A 16,641-nucleotide genomic window follows, 5' to 3' on the forward strand; every position below is an offset into this window, starting at 1 on the left:
TGAAAATCGGGAATTTGCACGAATACAACACTTGCAAGAGATAACATTCTAAACAATATTTCAACGTAAAGAAATTCCAAAGTAACGTGAAGGAAGATTTCATTTATATCAGAACTAGTAGATGAAATGTTAAAAGCAAATAAACTTGTCTTAGAGGACAACAGAATATAGGAAGGTTATATAAAAGTGACCAAGGTTAGATATCGCTTGTATCTAAATGGTTACTTTTTTGTACTAATAAATAAATAATTCAGCCATAAAATTTCTTATAATTCCTCAACGTTGTTTCTTAAAGTCATGGATTTAACGTAATCACGCCATTTTTCTGAGCCACGAATTCCATAAAATGTTATTTTTAAATTAACATTAAATAAATACGTGGGGGTGGTTTTTGACGAATGGGTCTAAATTGTCTGACACCCACCTGACTTCCTCATAAATAATTCAAGAGTCGAACTTTTCGGATTCTCCAAAACTCCATTAAAATAATCTTTTCCGGAATAGTTTGCCAAATAAATGCTTAACCCATCAGGTAATATTGGTGATTGTGGTTCAGTAGTTTTAGTGTTGAGTGGATACGAAGAGTGGGTAGGTGGGGAAGGAAGGGAGACCATTTTGTGGAAATCTTCGGACCGAGAGCATCTCAAAACGGATATTTCCCGCGAAATCTTAGAATACGAGAAAACAGCAATTTAAAATTAACGGATATTAGGTACTTCCTAAAACGGCTAAATAGCTTCAAGTATCGCTGTAGCACCAAGAAGGCCCCCCACTGAAGTATTACTGACTAATGATTCATTTCTACTGCAGAGGAATAGTCAAAGTCATATTTAGCGCTTGTGCAATTAAGCTTTTTTCCATTAAAAAAAGAAGTTAAAATTATTATTATCACGAAGTGGTCATGGACACAGTATTTCACATGTTTTAGTAAGTCCACAAAAAGTTGGCATTAGCCAATTCAAGAATAGCCAAATTCGACGAATTGGAAGGGATAACGAACGAAACCATTACCAACATAAATGCTGAAATCAGTCAAAGGAATTTGCTCAGAACATCATGGGATGCCCTCTTCGTTCTAGTCCCTGTGGAAAGAAAAGAATACTCTTTTGGAATGAAGAAGAAGCCCCAAAGAGAATAATTAGAAAAAGCTAAGAGAAGTGGAACTCTCAATAATAATAATACAGAACTCAGACAGAAACAGCGGCTTTTGATAAAGCTTTATTATGTGCTTCAACTCTGGATTCGGAGCTTACATAAAAGCAGCATGCGTTATACCAGTTCATTCCACTAGCCGCTGCTGGTCAAGGCAAACGGCACACCTCTCGTGATCCCGCCTGAAATATATCCGCAGGTCTTGACCCAGATTAAGCCAAGCCGACTTAATCAGACCTGATGCCTTCCTACAGAGCAAAACCAACTCCAGAGTGTTCCGCTGTAGGTGTCTTCAGCAGTTGGAGAGCTGAAAAGACAATGCTCAAAAACCACTGGACCGGGTGAAAGGCGAGGTATTGCAAATGAGAAGGGGTAGCAGAATAAGTCTTTAAGCAGCGTTAACTAACCCAGAGCCTCTACTACATTGTGACAGAAAGAGAAGTGACGGCATTGCAATACTAGGTTGCGGTATGAAACGATCGGCATGTTAAGACCAGAAATCAGACCGCAAAAGCAACTAGTGGGTATAACCCTGAATCTCGCAAAGAGGGGAGACAAAACTCTCTGTACCATGACAAACTGCTAACAGGAACCGCGCCTGCCCTGATAAATAAATAAATTTGTCTTCAATTCACCATTGGTCTCAACAGGTGACTCAAAGCACATGTGCTTCCGGAGCAAACTGCCCACACTCTCTTACTCCATGTCAAACTTGCCGCATTTCTTGGTCTTAATTTAATCAACAGTGTAACTTACGTACTTGAACTTTAACTAAATCTCAATTGATCCCACTATTATGTAGGTTAACAATAAAAACTAGCGAATAAATGAGGCAGCAAAAAATCAAACAAAATCAATTGGTGAAGAGAAAATGTAGTGTTTAAGGAAAGTTATAACTCTTGCAAGAAGGAACTCGGATGGAGCAAGGGAAAAGCTAAGATCGCTTCTATTATAGATATGTTTTCCTAAATTAGTGTATCCGGATAAATGTTAAAAGAGGGGAAAAGGAAAAATAACATCATGAATGTAGTTTGAAGGTTTTAAAGGAAATCTATTAAGCTCAGAGGTATTTTCTATTAGACAAATCTTGATGAAAACCTCATTGAAGGATCCCGAAATGGCGCCTAAAATAAAATTTGAACTAATCAAATTATGTGAGCTGAATACGCAGCGAGAGGAAAAATGAGCGCGAAAATACAACCTCTTATCTGCACTTAGAGAGTGCCTGCATCGTTAAGAATAATTATTTGAGTAAATAAGGACATAGGATGTTACATATTATATTACATTATGATTGAATATTTAAAAGAGAAGCGTAGTGTGTGTGTTGATGCGGCCCCGGTAAGGGGGTCATGGCTAGGAAATGCGACCTAGAGAGACACGGAACTCAACACAGCAGACCTAAACAGTCAAGGCTCCTGAATGCCCTTCACGGTACCCCCGTTTGCACACATGAATCTGTTCCCCACTGATCATATATGGGTCACACCATCCCACTACCTTACTTAACTTTCCAATATCCTACACAACAATGTTTACCCGCCAAAATACAAATATAAATAAGCAAAAGTTCGCCAAATTATCAATTTTCTCTATCTATAAGGTTATATTTGACACTTTTTTGCTACTTCTTGCACTTGCTTCCACTCTGCTCTGTTTATGAAATAAAAATGTGGTACGAAAACTGATATGCCTTTCTCTAATAGCGGTAAAGTAATGCGGGCGTTGCGTCCATCTACCAAATTAGGTGTCGTGGACAGAGGCAACTAGCAAACTTTACTACAGAGTTCTCACGTTAAACATTAATTAAAATCCAAGGCCTAAGACCAGGAATCAGACCAGTACCACAAAACATATTAGCTTTGCAAGTCTCGCCTCTAACCGCTCGGCTACCGTGGCGCCTTTTAACTGCAGTAATTAACCGCATTTAAATTTTGTTCGAATTTAGAATTTGTTCACAAAAGTACAACTGCCAGAGCAGGTCTCTATCAGGCAAACCCTCGTTCAAACTATCTACTAATCTATAATTGGCTTTAAATACTGTACCTGTTTACTTAACAAACTTATTCTACTGAAGTGACGCCACAACTTCAAAGAAACCCACTAAAATCATTATTCAATGATACGACATTGCAGACTAACGGAATGGCTGGAGGAATTAGCGCCATTATGCTCAGATTTCGTACCCTTAGGCATCTCTCTAATAACATTAACCAAATGAAAGAGTGCCAACTTAAAGTTTGGGTAAGAAGGCAAAACTGTACCTATTCTGGTTCTAAAACAGAGTGATAGATCTGTTTAGGCGTTCTAAAAATAATATCTAAATATAAGTTCATTATATCTTTCAATACATTTTTTATTAGGTTAAAAAAAAATAACTTTTTTTAGAAAGCAGGCCAGTAGAAATGGAAACTTTCACCAAGTGGCCTACCTCCGACCTGATTTTATTCATTCTAATTTTGTTTCCACAAAACATTAATATTATTCTCAAGTTCGTTTTAAATATTTAAAATAATAATAATAATTTATGAGTATATTTTTCGGATTACCAAGTGATTAAATAGTCGTTTATAACAATATAAAGACTTTTTTTTAAGTGTGCTGCAGAGTTAACTGGCCGAAGTGTGTCAACAGTTCTCTGTACTACTTAGCAACTTTTACAACGATATGAACGTGCGGGCTCTACTTACAACTCTGCTACGTCCGTCTATTTGTTCGATTTAAAGCGACTAAACAGAAAAAACTAAACTTTTAATAAGTACTGTATCTTTCTGCAAAATGTCTATATTTATAGTTATATATCAGTGATTTGATTAGTATGATTCAAATTCACGATCTAAAACTTGGTTCTTTAACAATAATAGAGGAAATCTATTTTCCAAGCAATTACTGATTGTTTACAAAAATGTTGACCCATCGAACCGAACATTCAACGAGAAATTTCCAATTTGAAGGAAATTCGCCTGCCGCAAATGCATTTCATCACTCAACAGACTGGCAGCGATGTTTTCGAAAATGGTACCTCGTGAAGCATATTGAAATATTGAAATCAGCTACTTTTGAGGAAAAAGTCTCAAGAAACTTTTATTACGTCACACTGCGGTAAGAGAAGGTCATGTGAGTGTTCAGACCAGTTTCTTTATCCTCCTGAGTTAAAAACACTTCTTCTGGGGACGCTGTTTATCAAAATCTGCTCGAATACAACACTTCTTTAAGTAGAGATGAGACAAAGTAACGAATTACTAATTATTTACTGAACGCAATGATGCGTTGAATAATATTTTGGTTTGTTAGTGAACAAGAGGTATGAGTGAACAACTTCAGAGAGTCTGATATGTAACCAAGGACAGATTACATAACATGGGATAATTTTAGCCGTTGTGATACACTCCTATGATAATTCTGAAGAAGAAGAAATACTCATTTCTACCGTCACATTCACTGCCATACACTTAAAACGCAGGTTTTATTTTTTACTGCATATTTAAAAATAAGAGGTAGCGGGAGTCGACATCCCAGCATAAACACATTTAAACCTCACAAAAATCAAACTGACGGCATTCGCTGCAATTTCTAGAAGTACTGTTTCCGTTGTGAAATCGAATCTTCATCGGGACTAAAAATTTTCAGGCCTCACAGCGTATGTATGTTACAGAACTAAACATTAAAACGAAAAGTTGCAGCTCAGATTTTGAATTCAATTTTAATAACATTGCCAACCTAAAGTCAGGACCCGCTGCACTTAAGTTTATAACTATCTACAGCAGGGGTGCCCAACCCGCGGCCCGCCTTTAATCATTTTATGGACCGCGAGATTCGTCCTAATTTTACCAAATGTTTATTACTTCCAAATGGAAGTGATTGACTTACAGTGTAATAAAGATCAGAAACACATTTTAGGAACATCAGAATCAACCATGTGAGCGCATTTGGATCGACCTACACTTGCGAACAGTTTTTTTTCGATAATGAAATTTACAAAACAAAAAGTTACGTTGTACTCGTAACTTTATGAAAATATGTACAATTGTAGTAGCAAACGACTGTTGGAGCTTGGCTTTAAGTCCAGGAAGATGAGCGGTTTTGTGAGATATTGAATTACCGGAGTCACATTGCGTGTCCCAGTTGCGCTAGTTCGGCCTTTTTTTATTTATGAGGCGAGTTTTGGTGGAGATAGCAAATTACTACTCGACAGGCCTCTTCGGCTTCCAGCTGGTAGCTGTGCTAATCACCTTTGTTACCTTTCAGAAATGCCCAATATTCCTGCAGCTCTCTAGGTCTTTCGCGTAGATCGGTAACATTTAAGATTGTTTATTAACCAGTGTTCTTAACAGATGTAGCTGCCATTTCATCAGGTACTGATAAGGAGGAAATAGATTATAGATTATAAAAAATGACTCCTGCAAGGGCCACTACAGTAACTCAACAAGAATAGTTTAGTCAGCGGTTCAAGCTTATGCCTTGCAATGGACTGAGTGTCTTTTGATGGTCCTCAGGTATACTATGCGTAGAATGTCATAGAGAGAAATAGTTGAGTACTATATTCAGAGATAGATACTAGTTATTCACGGAATAAGACCCTGTCGATTAACTAGTAATGTTGACTAAAAATAGTCATTGTCGCAGAAACAGTTAATTGCTTGAATGCCAAATACCACACTTCACTGCTTACTCGTAAATTCAGCACATAGCGAGCTTTAATTCAAGGGTAATTAGCACGGTTAAAAAGCACTTCTTACTATTGTACAATTATAAGTTTACAGAACGTTCTTTGTTCAATAGCTGCACTAAATTTTAAAATTTCTAACTTGCCAACATTCAATAAATAAAATTTAGTATTACATTGAGAGACGCTAAAAGCTAAATGATTCACAAATTGAAACATGTTTTTATAATGACGTCACGCGATGAGTGAGTCGAAGAATAAAGTATCCTACACAAGTATGCTGACTACGTCACCTCTACGAGCCTCAATATTGTTTCATACCATTTCAAGATAATATTATTATTATATGTTCATTTTTATTATTTCAATTTTATGCGGCCCACTTATACAGTGGGCAAACCTGCCTGTAGCTTTGTAGATCTTTGTGGCCAACCTGTATTCAGTAGTATCGAATGTTTATCCTGGACGTGTTGTTGTATTTACATCGTTATCTTGGTATATTTTCAGTTTCAAACTGCTCTCCACTGATGTCAGACGCTAATTTGTCATTATAAAATAAGTAAAGAATGCCTATTTTTTTAAGGCGAGCTTTAACGTCCAACTACCAATTAGGTATCGTGGACGGAGACGACTAGCAAACGCGCTTTACTGCAAATTCCTATTGTTAACCACTAAATAAAATCCAAGACCTAGACCGGAAATCGAACCAATTACCACAAATACACATTAGCTTCGCAGGTCTCGATTCAAACAACTCGGCTACCGTGGCGCCTGCATAATAAAATATATTTACCACAATGGAGTAACTGTCCGACCAATAAAGGAAATACATGTATCATATTCTTTAACATCCTCTACCTAAGCCCAATAATTCATAAAAGGCTAGCTATAGTTATTAACTTGGTTTTCTCCTTTTCCTTATCAAATTAATTAATCTTTAGTTTTAATTGTAGAGAAAGGTTTCCAAATTATGGTTTTTATCACCAAAATACAAAACATCTACTGTTTTCTACAAATTCAATTAATAAAAATAAGTTGGTAATTTTTTTTTTTTATTATTATTGATATATTAATACACTTTATCAGACTAAAGTATCTTTTATTTCTCAAAATTCATATATTATTATTTTTTTTTATGGCTTGTTTGCAAGGGAAGCACCCTAATAATTAGCAGGTTGTGTTAATATGTAAGAGCCGCTGTAAGTGATCTCTTACAAGATCTTGAAAGATACGGCAAGAATGGAAAACTGCATTCAGTGTTTTTCTTAGACCCGACTTTGGCAGAGAATGTGGCATGAGCGAGACATAATTAGCGCACTAACCTCTACACTTGTGATTACCTCGACAAGAACTCTGATGGTCTACATTTGGGTAATTTATCACAGCATATGTTTGGTCGAGTATTGCAATCTCGTGGTGAGTCACTTAGTGTCTTTAACGTGTGGCTGTGGGCCGTTTTCTAAAAGGACTCATTTTCAGCATGCAGAATATTGTGCCAGTTTTCCATGCAGGATCGTTTCCACGATGTTAGCATTATCTCTCCGCCTGTAATATTTTTTGGCTACTGGCCTTCGATTGCCAACAGTCTCTGTGAACAATTTTTCTCTCGTTAGCTAGGATAGTGATGCATCTCTAGCAATAGTTACTGCAAATTATTAAATTTATTTACGTCCCTAAGGAATGCTGTATAATAAGCAATTTCATTGACTATTTAGCCAAACAATGCGGTATGAAAATTGAGAAGCTTGATACCATAAATACGCTTTTGGAGACCATTCCCAAAATGGGCAACTGTTACCCTCTATATATTGTCGTGATTTCATTCACGACCGCGGCTTACTATAATCACAGCTTCGGCTCAGCAGGAAATTATGTGAGCTGAGCACAACGATTTCTTATCAATTTAACATCCTTAATTTACCTCTAAGGACGATATCTGTGACTATTTGCATAGCCATGCTATTTGTGGTAAGTTTGGTACCCTCCTGGGTACCAAAATGTAATACCAAATGAATCTTCAAGGTTGAGATATTCTGCTCACACATAAGCGCAGATCCATGCACTAAAATATTCCCTCCTATATCTGTGGACCTCAAAACATGTTTTCCGATGCAACTCCATACATTTGGAGTGCTTTTCCGATGTAACTCCATATATTTGGAGTGCTTTTCCGATGTAACTCCATATATTTGGAGTGCTTTTCCGGTGTAACTCCATATATTTGGAGTTCTTTTCCGATGTAACTCCATACATTTAGTGCTTTTAAAAGAGAAAGAGAAATTAAACCACAAAAGGGGTATCTTAAAACTGAAATTGTATTATTAATGTCAACCACTTTTTAGTAAAACATTTAATTTTGAAAGAAATTCAATTACACAACAGCGGTGGACTCTTCACACCAGATTTTTCCGGGAAGTCATTAGAGAGGCAGGGAGAGTCCGTTTCTGAAATGTTAACTAGAAAAATAATAATTACTTGTGGTATGCTGATTTACACTTTAATAAACATATAATTCATAGGTTCTGTATCCGCACTTGTTTATACACATTTATGGGTTAGTTTACAATAAACTTATTAGTCAACTTTATAGTATAACTGATAAGAAACACCTAAATTAATAAAGTGTTTTGACACTGTATACATTGCTTTATGAAGATAAAAAATAAATAAATAAAACTAAAAATAAATTTAAATAAATAGTATTTGTGTGTGAATGGTATATATGTAATGAAAATGGCGCGTAATTTGGGTGGCGTTAGGGGCGCGTACGACGGTCTGTTGCACAATGAAGCACAAGGTCAGAGTGGAGCAGCACGTGAGTTCAGTCCACATGGGGCGTCTTTCCCATTCTATAGCTGGTTACATAACTGTTATCTAGACCGCCTCCTGCCGCTGCCCCGCTTCGTCTCACATGTTTACTCACCCACTATTCCAGCAAACAATCTAATTAAGCCAAACAGTAAACCCAGTTTTGTAAATATGGAATGGTGTGCTTTCTTCGCAGGCATGAAGGGTATAAATGTATAAATACTGCAGACGAGTAGTCAAAACTACGCCCTCTTTACACTTGAAATCATACATTCTGAGTCCGGAACTCTCTTAAAAAATCACTTAAAAAAATAGTACACAAACTTTTATAAAAATCGATGCAGCCGTTTTGGTGAAAATATGTAGCACAGTATTTGTTCCATTGGTTTTCACTGTTTCGGCTCGCTTAGTTCGAATTTTTTAACTGCTTTAGAGTGTAAATTTCTGTATTATTCTTTTGTGGTCTGGAGCTGGAGAAGGTAGCAGGGTTTGGATAAAGGTGGCTCATTGGGGTAATAGAACGCTGTTGGAAAAGTGGCAGGAAAATTAATAAAGAGGTAAAAATATTTTCGTACTGTCAGACTGTGAATGGAGTTCAAACCAAATGGGAGATTGTAGGAGAACAATTTGATTTGCTTAGAGAGAGAATGTAACTCTTTTCTAGGTACCTTGACATGCCGACGTAGGAGAAAAAGCGAAAGACTAGGCTGAGCCGGTAGTTGCCATCACAGAAAAATTTAGTGTCATGGACAATGAGTTTTCTTAAGGGAATGGTTCCCAATTTTAACTTAAAAAAAACAGGCCAGCTGGTGTTTAATGTCAGAAACATAACGACAGAATCGGAGGAACGGTGTACCAATGCCTAGGTCTGTGAGCGCAATTCGCCAATAACGCTGGTTTTTTGTGTCCGGGAGAAAAGCATACTCTCAAGAGAACGCTTGGAAGATTTGGAGACCTAAAACTAAAATATTTCCTTGCAACCTCTCTTTAAGGAAGCTCGAGCGGAAGTTTGTCATTTCCGGAAAACCATTTCGCATTACTTTGTCGGGAAATTAAAAAACAAAAATATTTTTATTGACTGCTAAATTAACATTTTACAGGAACATCAACATGTTCTCAAGCAGGTTATGACAACGATTTACATAAGTGTTGGTTTCAGGAAAGTTTTTCAGCACTATATCGTTCGGTTATTTCTACGTAAGGGATCTTGGGGTATTTTGTTTTGGAGAGGATAAGAACCACACTGAGAACACTACCGCTGTTATTATTAAGTACTGTCCAAGAGAAGGATCTGTGGATCGTAATATCTGGCAATTCAAATCAACCTTAATCATCACTTTCAGCCAGACACGTTTAACCAACTGCAATCCTTACACCTATCTTTATGTGATACACTATTTATAATTAGATTTAACAACATTTTGCAAATTAGCATTAGAAACATTGTAGTCAGATAAAGCCATGGGATCGTCCCTAACCTGATCTTTTTTCTTTACATCCTAGAAGAAAACAATTTAAAGAACTTGTTTTGTAGATAATTTTCTAGAAAGGTCACTGAATTTTATTTTCTATGCAAGTCTACAGGCAGTTCTGAATATTGTATGTAACAGATTTAAATTTAAGATTTCAAAATTACAATAAACTATCATCTCCAACTAAATACATTACACTTGCAATACAATCTTTTCTATTATTTAAAATCTATAAATAACTTGGTATAAACAGACAAACTGATACGACTTTCTCATGCTGTCATTTTTACTTTTTACATTTAAAAATAGCAAAATGTGATTCTAACGATTACTGTATGGTTGAGTACGTGCGAAATAATTGCGTTTGATGAAAAGAATCCCTAATTGGTTCTTTCCATCAGGCAATTTGATATCAGATGACCACTTGGTTTATGATTACTTAGCGGGCTGGTTACTTTGTCCAAAATAATGAGGATTGGTCAAATAAAAAGACTTAATTTGTTTACATATAATTTAAAATTGCCAACGATTCGACAAATACTCTGTTTTTCTTTAGGCTGTTATGAAATGTTTTTTCTTAAAAAATAAAGTCAATGAATCTCTTTGGTTATAACACAAAGTTTTCTTTAAAACAATTTTAGATGTGGATAACTATGAAATGGATTTATAAGTAACCGATCATATTCTATTACATTTAACAAGTTTGATTTGAAAACCCCAAAAAAAGCTGAATTTTTTTTTTTAACTACATTTAATATTTCTAATAGATTAACAAACATATTTATAAATGTATAATAAATACAGCAAAGTTAATGATTATTCCACAGAATTCTATTCCTTATTGGACAATAAATCTATCCTTGTAGGAAAGGTTTATTTTATTCTGTAAAACTCGACTTTTTGTGCTTCTAGACTGCACGACTACTGAATGCCGTGCAGGGAAATGAATCCTGCTTGAAAAGCAACACAATGCTTGGCCTTTGGCGCCAATTTTTTCCCAACTTTGTGTCCTGAAAGTGTGTCCTGAGTTCTTAAAAGATGGTAATATAGGAATATTATATTACATATAATATAGGTGAAATAGCGAAGAGAGGTGGCTTCGAGCGGTAGATCTGCTGGAATATCCAAAATTAGGTGACCGGGACGAAGACGACTAGCCAACATACTTTACTATAGATTTCTCATATAAACCACTAAATAAAATCCAAAGCCTAAACCGGGAATCGAACCCAGTACCACCATAAATCGTATCTTTGCGGTCCTCGCCTCTAACCGCTCGGCTTCCGTGGAATTATCTATTATAATATGGCTAGTTTCGTTACGTTTATATGTGCTCTGTATTTATCCAATCATATTTAATGAAATTTAAACTTTTTGTAATTTTTCGGCGCTGCTAAGGTGCACTCTGGATCAAAGATCTGACCTATGACCAAACTCACTTCTGACGAGAAGCAACAGAAATTAAAAAAGAATTCTAAAAAGAAAAATTGAAGCAATATAGTAATCTGAATGATTAATAAATTTTTATGTAATATTTTGACGAATAATTAAATTTAATCACTAAATCTTGCAGTAATTCCAGATAGTTTAAACAGTCCTTGATTAAATGTAACCATTTTTGTAACTATTTAAGTAAGACATTATTTCAAAGAAAGACTTGTTATTAAAAGAAACTTACCTGTGCTCTAAGCGTAATAATAAAAACAAAGCTCTGTAATTGATACACACAGGTGTTATAACAATAGCGCATGCAATATTACTTCTCACAGTAAAGTATATTTTGTTTATACAATGCGATTTTTTGTTATTTCTTGGTTTGCATTACAATTGATGTTTACAAAATGACACCCATTTTGTTACACTATAACCTTACACAAAGAAAGGTCACTTTCCAATGATCAAAACTTGTGAAAGGAGTTGTTTAACAAAATTTATTACATTACTTAAAGAATATTGTTTACTTTTTGCAGAACAATGTGGAAGTTGTAGGATGAGAATATTTACGGCGATTGGGCGAACTCGCCAAAACTGCTGGAAGTATCAATACAGAAAAGTGACCAGAACCAAAAAGTTCACCTCCTTTTCTTCACTCCTGTTAAGGGCACGACATTATAAACTTCAGACTCTGAAGAGAGTCTGTCCCCTATAAAGAGTCAGTTAAACAGTTCATTTTAGAAATAATGACTGTTTAAGGATATAAATATAAATACATATGGGACAGACGAGGAACTTGGGGTTCCTCAGACTACCTCCTCAACACAACGACCACACTCACACTGATACATAATGCACACAGCCAAAGATAGTTGATGTGTGCAGTATCTGGGTCTGGAGAACCCTCCGGCGAACTCGAGCTCATATGCATAATGCACTTTAGAGAGGCCACCATAAGGGAGAATAAGTACCCTTGCAACTGAAAAGACTTTTTATACTCCTCTAGTGAAATTTTTCCTTTTGCAAGTGCTCAGTTCTTAAACTTGTCATTCTGCCAGACCACAGATATCACGAGCTACAAAAGCAATACCAACTATTACCATTGCAGACAAAATTGTTCATAGATAAATCTAGGTCATTGCTATTTTTAAAAATATTACGCATAATTAAATTTATTTTAAATTTTTAAACAGTTACCAGTAGCAATTATGGGTTAAGAAATATCTGTTATCAGCGGTTATCAGTTAGTTTGTGCAAGGAAAGTGGGGAGATACTTGCCAGTTTACATTTCATAGCAATTAATTTTTTAAAAAAACCAGTGCGAATACCCAGATATTCCCGACTTGCTAGAAGCGTGCTAGTGCTGCAATAATACAATTCAAATTACGAAATTTTCATCTAAAAATTAAATTTTATTGAACCAGGTGATGTCCTAAAAAGTTTAAAACCAAATAATTAAGAAAATTCTCGCCAACTATTAAACGACTAAATATACTGAACATGCCTATTGTCTTTGTAAAGACAATAACGCTGCTTAACTACCATCCTAAATTCTTTGTGTTTGGTAGATTTTAAAAGGAATTATTGGTCATGAATGTCTCGAAATTGGGTTAACTCTTACAGCAAGCACAGTCAACACTTACAAAGTGCACTTGACCAAAAATTCAATAAATTTTTTTTATAGCGTATGTAGCTTTGCTCTGTAGCTAGTTCTAGAACTATGACAAAGGTTGTACTTTACTTGCTAGGTAGACCCTTTTATTTATCCTATGTACAGGTTCTTTTACAATTGCAACTTTTGAAATTTGTATTAAGCCCAAATCTAAGAAAGTAAAATACAGGTTTGTTTAATTAAATAATTAAAAAGTAATTAAAATAAACTTGTGTATAGGCAGAAGAAATGATCACTGCATACGTGTGAGTGTGATCTCGAGATCTTGTGATCTCTTAATTCTTTCTCCTCTTACCCAGCCCAAAAAGATATGTACTTCCGGGAAACATTTCAACTCTAAAATCTTACTTCTTACCAACTAAAGTGTAGGTGATATATTTGACCTTATGAACTTAGCAAATAGCCAAATTATTATGTCTCTTAATAAGTATGATTATGTTATTGGGTTTACCTGTATGGTGTTGAAATGATATAGGTGTTTGTGTAGCGGGTAATGTGCTTTTAATAATAAAAATTGTAAAAAAATATATAATAAATAATTTTAAAAAATGAAATAGTACCGAAGTTCAAGAGAGCAAATCTGTATAGAATGGACATCCAAGGCCAGTTGTACGAAGTTGCATCATTACCCAATATACACTATCTCCGCCACCTCATTTTAAATACTAAAAACTAGGAATGGATGTCTATCATTCGATTCTTTTTAACTAAATTGAATGCCTGTTTTCCATTTCCTTTATTTTTGCCCTCCGACCTACCTGCTAAGCCATCTTCACAAGTTTTTTATTGAAAATGATGAGTTTTTCGTTTTTGCCTTCATCAATCGTCATTCTATTGTTTTCTGTGGCATTTTAGGGAGCCATCTATTGATGTTTGCTTCAATATATAATTTCCATCATATGCTTGTTTTAAATAAGTCCGTATTATTAGCCTTACTGACTTATTTAAAGCAAGGAAGGTAGCCTTCTATTTGAAATTTATTTTTCTTATCCATGGGTTTTCTTTATGATAGTCACAAATCTTGTTAACCTGGTCTTTCGATATATTATTTTTTATAGTATTTCATGCCAGTATGTTTTATTTTTAATAAGTGATCTATTCATGTAGGGCATAAGTCTTGTCTTTGAAATTTATTGTTGAAAAGTTTAAATGATCATTTAAAGATTCATTTTCTTTATTATTTGCAATACTAACAACCTATCATCCTAGTAACCTAAAAAATATTAGATTTTTTTTAGGTTATTTTCTCTTATATCTCATAAAAATGATTTTATTTTTTACTTATTTTGCCCTATAACCTTATAATGAGCACCCCAAAAAAATTTTGTTAGGAATTGTAAATAGTGTTTCAATAGTACAATACTCGAATTTGCAGGAAATTCAAATTTGACAGTTTACTTTTAAGCACCGACAGGAAACCTGGCAACTAGTCAAGATCTCGCAACAGAAAGTATTTTTACTGTATAGAATTTTTGCGATTTCCTCAGAAAAAATAAGTTTTACACTCACTTTTAATTGAAAACTTAGTACCGGTACTACTCACGTCTATCTCTTTCATTTCAATCAGTTTTTCGGGAAAATACCATTTTAAGCATAGTTCTGGTCAGCATCTGTTCTGAATGTCACTTTACTTTTTTGGGCGTTTTTAACTCCTTTATAGCACTAATCGATAAGAAATAATCGGTTGACCAAAAGTGTGACTACCGAGCGGTTTCTTCACTTTTATATAAATACAAATACATATATATAACGACATGTTTTTTTTAATAGCCTCAAAAACTAACTAAAAGTATGCAGGGGATTCAATTTTAGTGAAAAGCTTTCTTTTTTCTTCAGATCATTTATTTCAAGGGGAAGGTTCAGGGCCAGTTTAACATAATTGCCGAAAGCCAATAAACATCGACTAAAAATTGTCAGTTGTAAAAAAGCAGACAATGTGCATAGCGACATTAGAGACAGACGAGAGTGCATTTTGTCAGACCACATCAAATTTAAATTAAATTAATTATCAAAAATTCATTCAAAATTTTGATTAACAAAAAAAATTAAATACAAAGAAACTGCTAAAAAGGAAGGATAATCAAACATGGCTGCCAACTCCAGTCCGGAAATAGGGCACCGACCTGAGTAACTCATGTACCGTCCCCGATACAAAATAAATAATATGTTTCATTATTTTTAAATTGTAATTAATATTTAAAGAAATTAAATAATATCAATTCTTATAATCGTATTAAAAAGATTACAAATTTTAAAAGATTATCAACCTTATATTTGATAAACAGTGATTAAGATAAAAATAAACAAAAAAGCAATAAATTTCTTTCTTTTTTTTAATTGTTTTCCCAAAAATTGGCTCTATAAATAAATTTGAAACAAAAAAATATTAACTCACCAGTGATGCACAAAAAAAAGTAAAAATAATTTTTTATAAAACGAATTGCACACTGTACACTATTCCACAACGATACATATACTTAAACACTGTCGAAGGTGCACTGAACTGATGTCGGAGTTCGGGCTTAGAAGAGGGAGTAACTCTGCCACGGACTCAAGTTGCGCTGGTGGGGGACAGCTCTACTAATAATTATATTGTATATGGGAGAAGGGATGAAGAAATAAATACAATTATAATAAAAATAAATAAATTAGCAGTATTAGAAAATCAAGGAGACAACATCGCACACACCAATAAAACTAAAACTGTAATTTTATTTTGAAAATCGCTGAAAAAACTTCTCAGTGGAGACGCATTAAACAGATTTTGCGAAAACTTGGAATTTTTGAAATGCACTTTACTTCCTTTCTTTGTGAAGGTAAGGCGCGTCATTTGGAGTGAACAGCAACTGGAGCCTTCTTCAGGGCCCAATCCTTCCTGTTACTTCTTTGCTTGCATTCCCTATTGTATTTTCTTAACATGACATTTTCTATGCCATACCCATAAAATCTTATGTTGTATTGGAGGACTAAGTCTCTGCAAGAGACATCTATAAGAGTCCTCGGCAGGGTGCAACGACTTGCGAGTCTCGGTAACATGTCTCCCATAAGCACTCTCTTAACGCAAGTATGAAGTCTTACTCAACCTGCCAACCCATCATACCAAATATACATACAAGATGAAGCTGGTAGATGGCTCATAGCAATCGTATGTGCCTATAACAAGGACGCTCTCATCACTTCATTAAAGGATGTAAGGTGTTATATGTCCAAGGACCCTTGGACTCGATTGTAGGCTTGCCTACGGATCACAAATGGTCCGATTCAGAGTAATAACTTTGGGAGTAATTTCCAAACCGTTATAACAGACAGGTTAGAGTGGACCCGAACGCCGGAGCAGCTGTACCCTTGAAAGGTTTTCATATTTAGTGCCACCGGCTGAAACCCCATATCTGGGTGTGCCTAGGCATCCAAGCGGAAGATATGGTCGCCAGATCTAA

General features: G+C 35.1%; 1 protein-coding gene across 3 annotated transcripts in view; it reads right to left on the reverse strand.

The window, feature by feature from the left end:
- The window catches only part of vri (nuclear factor interleukin-3-regulated vrille), a 92,099-nt gene extending 76,359 nt beyond the window's left edge, over positions 1-15,740 (reverse strand). For 2 of the 3 annotated variants that reach the window (XM_074134491.1, XM_074134490.1), the window contains exon 1: positions 15,600-15,740. The gene's annotated coding sequence lies outside the window, so the exon portion shown is untranslated. The remainder of the gene's footprint in view (positions 1-15,599) is intronic. The other variant, XM_074134493.1, reaches the window with a different exon arrangement.
- Positions 15,741-16,641: the final 901 nt, after the last annotated feature.

The sequence above is a fragment of the Rhodnius prolixus genome, unplaced genomic scaffold, assembly GCF_049639745.1.
Source record: "Rhodnius prolixus isolate KJV_2025 unplaced genomic scaffold, Rpr scaffold_16, whole genome shotgun sequence".
In the NCBI taxonomy this organism is placed as follows: domain Eukaryota; kingdom Metazoa; phylum Arthropoda; class Insecta; order Hemiptera; family Reduviidae; genus Rhodnius; species Rhodnius prolixus.